Source organism: Equus caballus, chromosome 20 (assembly GCF_041296265.1).
Source record: "Equus caballus isolate H_3958 breed thoroughbred chromosome 20, TB-T2T, whole genome shotgun sequence".
Taxonomy (NCBI): domain Eukaryota; kingdom Metazoa; phylum Chordata; class Mammalia; order Perissodactyla; family Equidae; genus Equus; species Equus caballus.
In genome coordinates, this window is record NC_091703.1 from 51,004,308 (window position 1) to 51,013,327 (window position 9,020).

General features: G+C 35.8%; 1 pseudogene; it reads left to right on the plus strand.

Moving 5' to 3' along the window:
* The first annotated feature begins 3,926 nt into the window (after window positions 1-3,926).
* Window positions 3,927-4,058, plus strand: LOC111769372 (U4 spliceosomal RNA; annotated as a pseudogene).
* The last annotated feature ends 4,962 nt before the right edge of the window (window positions 4,059-9,020 follow it).

The window sequence follows — 9,020 nt, forward strand, 5'->3', positions numbered from 1 at the left end:
AGACAGATTAGGGAGAAGTGAGGGGAGGATATTCCATAGGTGAAATTAACACAGAACAATAGCACAGAGGTGTAAGTGAGAAAAAAGTGAAAAACTAAATAATAACCAGATCAATCTGGTTAATATGTAACCAAAGGATAGGAAAAGTTGAGGAAACAAATAAATGTGGTTGGGACACGTGGAATTAGATGAAGGACTTTACTGAAGGGTTTTCTTCTTCTGAAGAATTAACCTTTCGTGTGACCTTTGAATGTAGGAGAAAGTGCCACAAAGTGTCATAAAGAAGATTAGAAAATTCAAGTCCCGTATTTTTAGTTACTGATAAGTCAACTGCTTTGAGTCGGACTTCTCTGTAGAATTGAGATGAAAATATCATCCCTATTTTCCTCCTAGGGTAGTTGGGAGTGAAATCCTTGTAGCCCTTTGTAAAATAAAAAATACAATCCAAATATAAAATGTTACTATTATTATTATTATTATTATTATTATTCTGTTGCCCATTGAGGTAATGATCTTCTCTTCAGGATATCGCCCCTTAGGATTTTCAGACTAAGACATTATAGAATATAGCAGAGCTCAACTTCAATTATCTGCCCTCTAGAACTTAAAAATTGGAATTTATGGCAAAATGTCAACTATGAACTCTGTATCATCTATTATCTGCTTCTTTCTTTTTCTTCCTTCTTTCTCTCTTTCTTTTTCTTTCTTCCTCCCTTTCCCTCTTCCTTCCTTCCTTCCTTTCTTTCTTTCTCTTTCTTTCTTTCTTTCTCTCTCTTTCTTTCTACCTTCCTTCCTTCTTTCTTTCCTTCCTTTCTTCCTTCCTCCCTCCCTCTTTCTTTCTTTCTTCCTTTCCTTTCTTTCACTATCATCTATCATCTCTATCTCTCTAACTATCTATCTATCTTACCCCACAATCAAGAACTATAAAATCTTTGAAGCGGAAATTAGAGAAATTTGGTCCAGTAGTTGGTCTAGCCCTGTAATTTGACAGACAAGGAAATAGAGACTAAATCCTACATAAATTCACACACTAATTAACAGCAGACCCAGAATTTAATTCTGGGTTTCAATTTCTGGGCCATGTTCTTGATTGTGCGTTTTGTTCACAGTGTTTTGAATAGTTAACTAAAAGTCTCTAGAGTAAGACTGTGATCATAATTCAGTTCCTTCACGGTAGGGTATATATGAAATATGTAGATCAAAATACTTGAGATAAAGGATATAGGTGTGGGGACCTGAAACTGGCCACCCCAAGATATGTCTCTTTGGCATCAGGATTATTTGCAGCCGATTGCTTTTGATAAACTGGGACAGGGAAGGAGGCTCTGAGGAATGGAACTTGCCCTTTGTTAGGACACGTTTACATTTGTAAGGTAAATCTCTATCTGTAAAAGGTGCCTCCCTCTCTGTACCAGGAAGAAGAAAGGAGATGACCCTCTCTCTAAAAACTCTTAATCAATACCAAAGGCAAGGACTTAAAATCTGCATTTTATTGTGCTAGTCTAGTAACCTCCTGTAACTGACTTCCCTCCCCCTCCCAACTTTGGCATTCCTTAAGGATTAAGCATCTTTCCTTAGGCTAGGAACTGATTGCTGCCCTCACCTGTGACCACCCAGCTCCAGACAATCCACTTGCCTCCTGCTACGCCCATCGAGATAGCAGACCACTAGCTGCTGTGTCCATCAAGCGCTGTGCCCGACAGGGCAATCTTGTGACTATTGTGGGAGGGACATTTCAATCACATGTGAAACACTCTGTTTGGGGGTATATAACCACTATGTGCACCCCACTTCTTTGGTGCCCTTTCTTCCTTCGGGAAGAAAGGCCCCGGGCCATGGTTCCTCATAAAGCTTTGTTTAATTTTCTCTTGCTATTCTGTCTCATGTGAATTTAATTCGTTCTCCAGCCAGACGAACACACATTTGGGGAGAGGAAATGTCCTCCTCCCCTACATAGGTTATAAATGTTTCAGGATAAAAATACCACTTTAAATAATATGTTTACTAATATGTTTATATATGCAAATTTAAAACAAATTAAATTTAAAGCAGCTCACTTAACTTTGAATCTTATCTGATTAACTCATTATATATATGAACCAGTTGTAAATACATGTATGCTAATAAACCTATGAGGATAAGAATAATTTAGGAAATCATAAATATGTGTGAAGCAAAGAATTATCGATCTTTTTTACCTCCAGCATGGTTTGATACGGCCTCTTCAGATTGAGAATGTGTAGATTTCCAATAATTGGCAAAAGTCTGGGTCCTGGAGGAAAATGTCTCTTGGAAGCTTTAGTCATGAAGATTTTAATATTTACAATAAAAATAAGAATCAGGCTCAAAATTGGAAGTATGACAGAAGAATCAAATCCACTCATTATCTTTAAGTAGAAGTAATTATTAAAACAATAGAAATCTTTGTGATTGCAATCAGACAGAATCAGCAGCTTCCAATGCAAGCCAAAGCATGAAGGCGTTGCTAAAAATATTTGCTGTAATCTATAGTCAACCATCTATTTTGTAATTAAAATGAATTAAGCCCTACCCTGTATGCTTGCCTTAATTGAGCTTCTTTCTCCTTTCTCCCTTTCCACTTATCAGTTTTATCCAGTAAAACCTGGAGAGATTTTATTTTCATGTAAAACAAAGATTGGTCTTAAATTTCAAAGAAATGCACATTTAATCCTCAACGTGAAATCTACACTTTTACAATAGAACTTATTTTATTGCTCACTAAGATATACCATGGTCTGTGTGTGGTTGGTCAAATAACTGTCATATGAAGAATTTAAAAGTATCTTATACAACGATGAAACTCACACCCTTCCATCCTCCTAGAAAAGTCTCATGGGAGCCTCAGTGGCATGGAAAGAGCTCTGATTTTTTAACTTAATGAGTGCTGTGCACAGATCCTAGCAAGTTACTCAGCCTCTTTGAGGCTTAGTGTCTTCATTTTAAACTGAGGAAAAAATAACAATAAATAAATTGTTGAATTATTGTGATGAGTTAAGAATTAACAGATATACAGCTCTTGACAGATACTTTAAATTCAATACCTGGCACTCCCTGTGTTTTTGTCTTTCATTTACTGACAAGCATTCTCATTTGTTTACGTCTGTATCCCCTTCTGTAGAAGTTAAATTTTTTATTTTGTTCTCACCAAATTTTCCACCTTTTTGTGTTATTCACTTTTATTCCTGTTTCTGGGAGATAGCTCATCCTAACTGACTTGCTCAAGGAAAAATATTTATCTTTCCTTTTTGTGTTAGAATGACTAAAATTAAGGAACTAGATTAATAGATTGAGTTAAACGATATTGTATATATTGCCTTCTTGATAACAATATTTCCTCAAGTTTTTACTAGTTGGCATCAGACTATATATTAACTTTTTAGTTTATCATTCATTTGTGGAATTCTCATGTCTAGAACAGTGCTTGGCACTAAATGAATTTAAATTAGTGACCAAATGAAGGCGTAAATGATTGATTTAAGTCTTCTAAACATTTTGTTTCTGGAAAGTCATTCCTAGTAACATAGAATTTGAGGGAACCGTGTGACTATGTGTACCAAATTCTGCGATTTTATAGGTAAGGAAATTGAGACCCAGAGAGTTCAGATTTGACGAGGGTCATGCAGTTTCTTCCTAAGACAGCTGCAGTTAGGACTTATCTGCTCCTGTTATGATGCTCTTTACCCCACATGGCTTAATGCCACACTACCAAATATTTTGTACACAGCTACTTGATTCCTCTGCTTGGCATGGCTTTGGCCCGCTGGAACATAATCCCAGATAACCCTGTCTGGCAGGCACTAATGAAAACCTTCTTGAGCCAAATCTCGAACGTTTGAATAGTCTAAAAGAGGTTGCTGCAGGCACCAAACAAAGGGCAGCATTTTTTTGCAAAGAAAGTAATTGTTAGCTTTGTGCAGTGGCAGTATCACAGCCAATGAGGTTTATCCGAGGTGCCATTATTGCTAACTGAAAACAAAAAGAAAGTAACTGTTAGTTTCAGAGCCATCTTTTTAATAACATCCACACCTAACAGTGTTAGCATCAAATAGGCTCACTTTCTAAAACAAAGAGCAGAGTGAGAGACTAAGAAAGAGTCCAGTCAGACCAATTAGGGATGAGTCAGGAATTAAAATGACTTGTAGTCAATTCTTTCAAATCGTTATATACTAATAAGCAATACAATATACAAAAATAGATCCTACTGATGCTAGGATCAATATTATAAATGAGAAAATGAGGCTTTAAGATGTTAACTGATCTGCCCAAGGTCACATAATTGGTAAGTGAGAGAATTCGAGTTTTCCTGATTCCAAAAGTCTTAATCTCCCTGATACGGTGCTACTTCTCAACATTGGTGATTCACTCCTGTGGCTCTGATTAATATAGTGCCCGGATACTGATTATAGCTAACAATAAAAAATATAGTCATAAATGTTTGTTGATTGCTCTGCTTCTGAGTGCGTAAGGAAAATTGCTGGATATACTCACCCTTATCTTCTGGGATCTGAGTTAAGAAAGCTGGGGATTTTCTGTCTACTTCTATTAATTATTGAGAGTGTAATGAAATTTCTAACCGTAATTGTGAATTTACCTATATCTCTTTGCAATTCTATCCATATTTGCTTTACATATTTTGAAACTTTGTTATTAGGGGCATAAATATTTAGGATTGTTATGTCTTCTTGATTAATTAACCATTTTATTATTATGAAATTACCTTTTTTATTCCTGGTTATATTCTTTTATCTTAAATCTACTTTGTTCAATGTTAATATAACTCTTCCATCTTTCTTATGACTAATGTTAGTATGGTATATCTTTTCCTCATCCCTTTACTTTACTTCTTTATGGTTAAAGTGCATTGCTTGAAGGCAGCATATAATTGGGTCTTATTTATTTAATCTGACAATCTCTTTGTGTTAATTTGAGTGTGTAGACCATTTATATTTAATGTGATATGACTATTTTTTTTCTATTTATCTCCTGTATTCTTTGCTCTTTTTTCCTGTTTTTCTGTCTTCTTTTGGGGTGTCTTTTTTATAAATCAATTTAATCTCCTTTGTTGGTTTATTAGCTATAATTCTGTTTTATTTTAACAGTTGCTTTAGGGTTTTACTGTATACTTTTAATTTATCACAGTCTATCTTCTAGTGATATTATACCAATTCTTTATAGTATAAAAATTTAGAATAGTATGCCTCCATTTCTTCTTTCCTGGCTTTTATTCTATTGTTCTGCATTTTACTTTACATATGTTATAAAACTCAGAGTACATCAATATTATTTTTTATTTAAACAGTCAATTATCTTTTAAAGCATTTAAATAGTAATTTAATAAAAAATTTTATCCAAGTGGGCTGGCCCCGTGGCCGAGTGGTTAAGTTCGCGTGCTCCGCTGCAGACGGCCCAGTGTTTCGTTGGTTCGAATCCTGGGCGCAGACATGGCACTGCTCGTCAGACCACGCTGAGGCAGCGTCCCACATGCCACAACTAGAAGAACCCACAACGAAGAATACACAACTATGTACCGGGGGGCTTTGGGGAGAAAAAGGAAAAAATAAAATCTTTAAAAAAAAAAAAAAAAAAAAAAATTTTATCCAAGTAGTTACCATTCCTAGTGTTCCTTGTTCCTGGGTGTATTATATTTCCATCTGTTAAAATTTTTTTACTGCCTGAAAGACTTCATTTAAGAGTTATTTTAGTGCCAGTCTTCAGGTGATGAGTTATTTCCTCTTTATGTTTGAAAATGTCTTTATTTCTCTTTTAGGTTTGAAAGATATTTTCACTGGGTATAGAATTCTAGATTGGCAGTTTTAAAATTTCAGTACTTTAAAGATGTTTCTCCATCGTCTTCCTGGCTGCATTGTTTCTGATGAGTAATCTCTTCTCATCCTTATCTTTGTTCCTTTGTACATTCCTCTGGCTGATTTTAGAATTTTCTCTTTATGACTTGTTTTGAGCAATTTGATTATTAGATTATTATGTGCCTTGGTATCGTTTTCTCCATCTTTCTTGTGCTTGGTATTAATTGAGTTTCTTGGATCAATGGATTTATAATTTTCATCAAATTTGAAAAAGTTTTAGCCATTTCTTCTTAAATATTTTTTCTGTTACTGCCTTAGGAGACTCAAATTATACATATATTAGGCTTTTAAATTTGTCCCACAAAACTTTTTATTTTTTTAATTCTTTTTTCTCTGTGTGGTTCATTTTCTATGTCTATGAAGACATTTGCTATGTCTCCAAGTTCACATTTTTTCCTGCAATATGTAATCTGCTTTTAATCCCATCCAGTGTATTGTTTTTTATCTCAAATATTGAGATTTTTATCTTTAGAAGTACAATGTGGGTCTTTTTTGTGTCTTTCACAGCTCTTCCTAACTTTTTGAAAATATAGAGTACAGTTATAATAACTACTTTGATATCGTATCCTTTTAACATCTGTGTCAATTCTGGGTCAATTTTTGATTGTTTGATTATTCTCTTCATTATTGATTGTGTTTTCCTGCTTATTTGTGAGGCTGGTAATCTTTGATTGGCCTCCAGACATGGTGAATTTTACCTTTTTGTGTACTAGATATTCTGTGTTCATATAAATATTCTTGAGCTTTGCCGTGGGATGCATTTATTTGGAAACAGTTTGATTCAAGTCTTGCTTTTATGATTTTTCAGGCATTTCCAGAGGAGTCTCAGTCTAGGACTAATTATTTCCTGCCTCTGAGGTAAGACCTTCCTGAGTATTTTACCAAAACCTCATGAATTATGAATTTTCGTCTGATTGGTGGGAACACGTACTATTCCTGGTCCTGTGCAGGATAGGCACTATTCCCTCTGATTCTTTTGAGTAGTTCTTCCCCTGGCCCCAGGTAGTTTTTTCATATGTAGACACTAATTAGTACTCTGCTTAATATTCAAGAGATTGTGTGTAGGTCACAGGGGTTCTCTCTGTGTGTAGCTCTCTCTGGTACTCTATTTTGCACACTCCAGCTGTATTGCCTCTCTAGACTCTCAGCAACACATTTTTAACTCATCAGTCTGCTAGGCTCCACCTGGGTTCCCTCTCCCTGCGCCATAACCTAGAAACTCTCTCAAGGCAGTAAGCTGGGACTATAGTAGAGTTCATCTCATTAGTTTTCCATCTACCAGGGATAACTGTGTTTTATTGCTGATGTCCAGAAGGTCTTGCCGTATATTTTTCCCTGTTTTTTTGTTGTTGTTTGTTGTTGTTGCTGTTTGTTTGGTTCAGGTGAGAGGGTAAATTTGGTCCCTATTAAAACAGCCAGAAGTGGAAGTTAGAAGATCTCTAAAATATATTATTGTGAAAATATAAATAATAGGCAAAGAATATAAATAGTATACTTTCAATTGCACAAAGGGAAATAAACATATTTGTTTATGTATAATTTTTTTTAGTCTAATTAACCTGTTAATAGCAGCAACATCTATTAAGAACAGAGTATCTGGGTGGTGGTTAAGGAAAGGGAAGCTATAAATTGTCATTTAGAAAATAATTGGTAATTTAGACTTTTTGCTATATACATGTCATATATGTGTATTATTTTTATAAGCTTAGAAAATGTTAGAGATTTTAAAAATCGGTTGCAGAGTTAAGGAGGCCAGAGAGGAAACTTTTTACTTTCTTCTTATTTCAGAATAAATTAGGACTTTTCATGTTTGTGTGTGTGTGTATGTGTATGGCGGGGCGGTGGGGGGGGGGTGATGTGGTTGGGGGTGAAGGATTAATTCTAGAGAAATAGTGTGTAAGCTACCATGCTTGCAAGTCGATGGAGCACAGAAGGTCATCCCTCAAGGAAGATAATTTTGATAACATGCAATATGATAGTTATCATTATTACTGAGAGTTTACCATGTGCCTGCCCTATTATAAGTACTTAAGTATAGATATAGAACAAACACAATAAACCTATGAAAATAGTTAATTTCTGTCACCATCTTTGGTGATAAAACTGAGATAAAAATAAATTAAATAAATTGTCCAACCTTATACAACAAATAAGAGACAGATCTTGGATCTAAACTTAAGGCAGTCTAGCTCCAGAATCCACACTTTAATCACAGCGCATAACTCCTCTCATAATTGTTTAAACATCCTTCCCAGCATCCATTTTGCATTTTGTCTTGGAGTTAAGTAGTCATCCCCTGTGGGTGTTAAGATTGGGCTTGGGTGCAGTACTGGGACATGAAACGGGCAGTAGCTTTTTTGACTTTGCTTCAGTGTCTGAGGGTCTAACCCAAGTGGCTGATTCTGTAGGGGAGAACTGAATTCTAAGCCGATTCTAGGGCCTTTCAACCAAGGCATCATTCTATAAGGTTCCAAGCAGAGAGGAGGAATTGAGAAGCAACAGGATGAAAATAGGGTAAACTTGATTACACACAAGACTGTAAAGCAAGAGTCTGTAAAGAGAGCCTGGAGCAATTCCCAAAGCCAGAGAAGGTGTATATTAGTTTACTAGGGCTGCCATAACAAGGTTCCACAGACCGGGTGGTTTAAACAACAGAAATTTATTTTCTCACAGTTCTAGAAGCAAGAAGTCCAAGATCAAGGTGCCAACAGGATTGATTTCTTCTGAAGGTCTCTCTCCTTGGCTTGTAATTTGCCCTCTTCATACATCTTCACATGGTCTCCCCTTTGTGTGTGTCTAAATCCTAATCTCCTGCTCTTATAGGGACCAGTCATATTGGGTTAAGCCCACCAAAATGACCTCATTTAACCGTATTACCTTTTTATAGACCCTGTCTCCAAATACAAATACAACTACATTCTGAGATACTGCGAGTTAAGACTTCAACACATGAATTTTGGAGGGGATAAAATTCAGCCCCTGACAGGGTGGTTACAAAGTTAAGGCGCAGGCAAGTAGGGGGTGATGAAGGTCACAGACTTGCCTGGACACAAACCACTGAACTGGAATTTTCTGGGCTGAAGTTGATGAGAAAAAAGATGGTTTATTGTTCTCATTGGACTTTTCATATTTCCC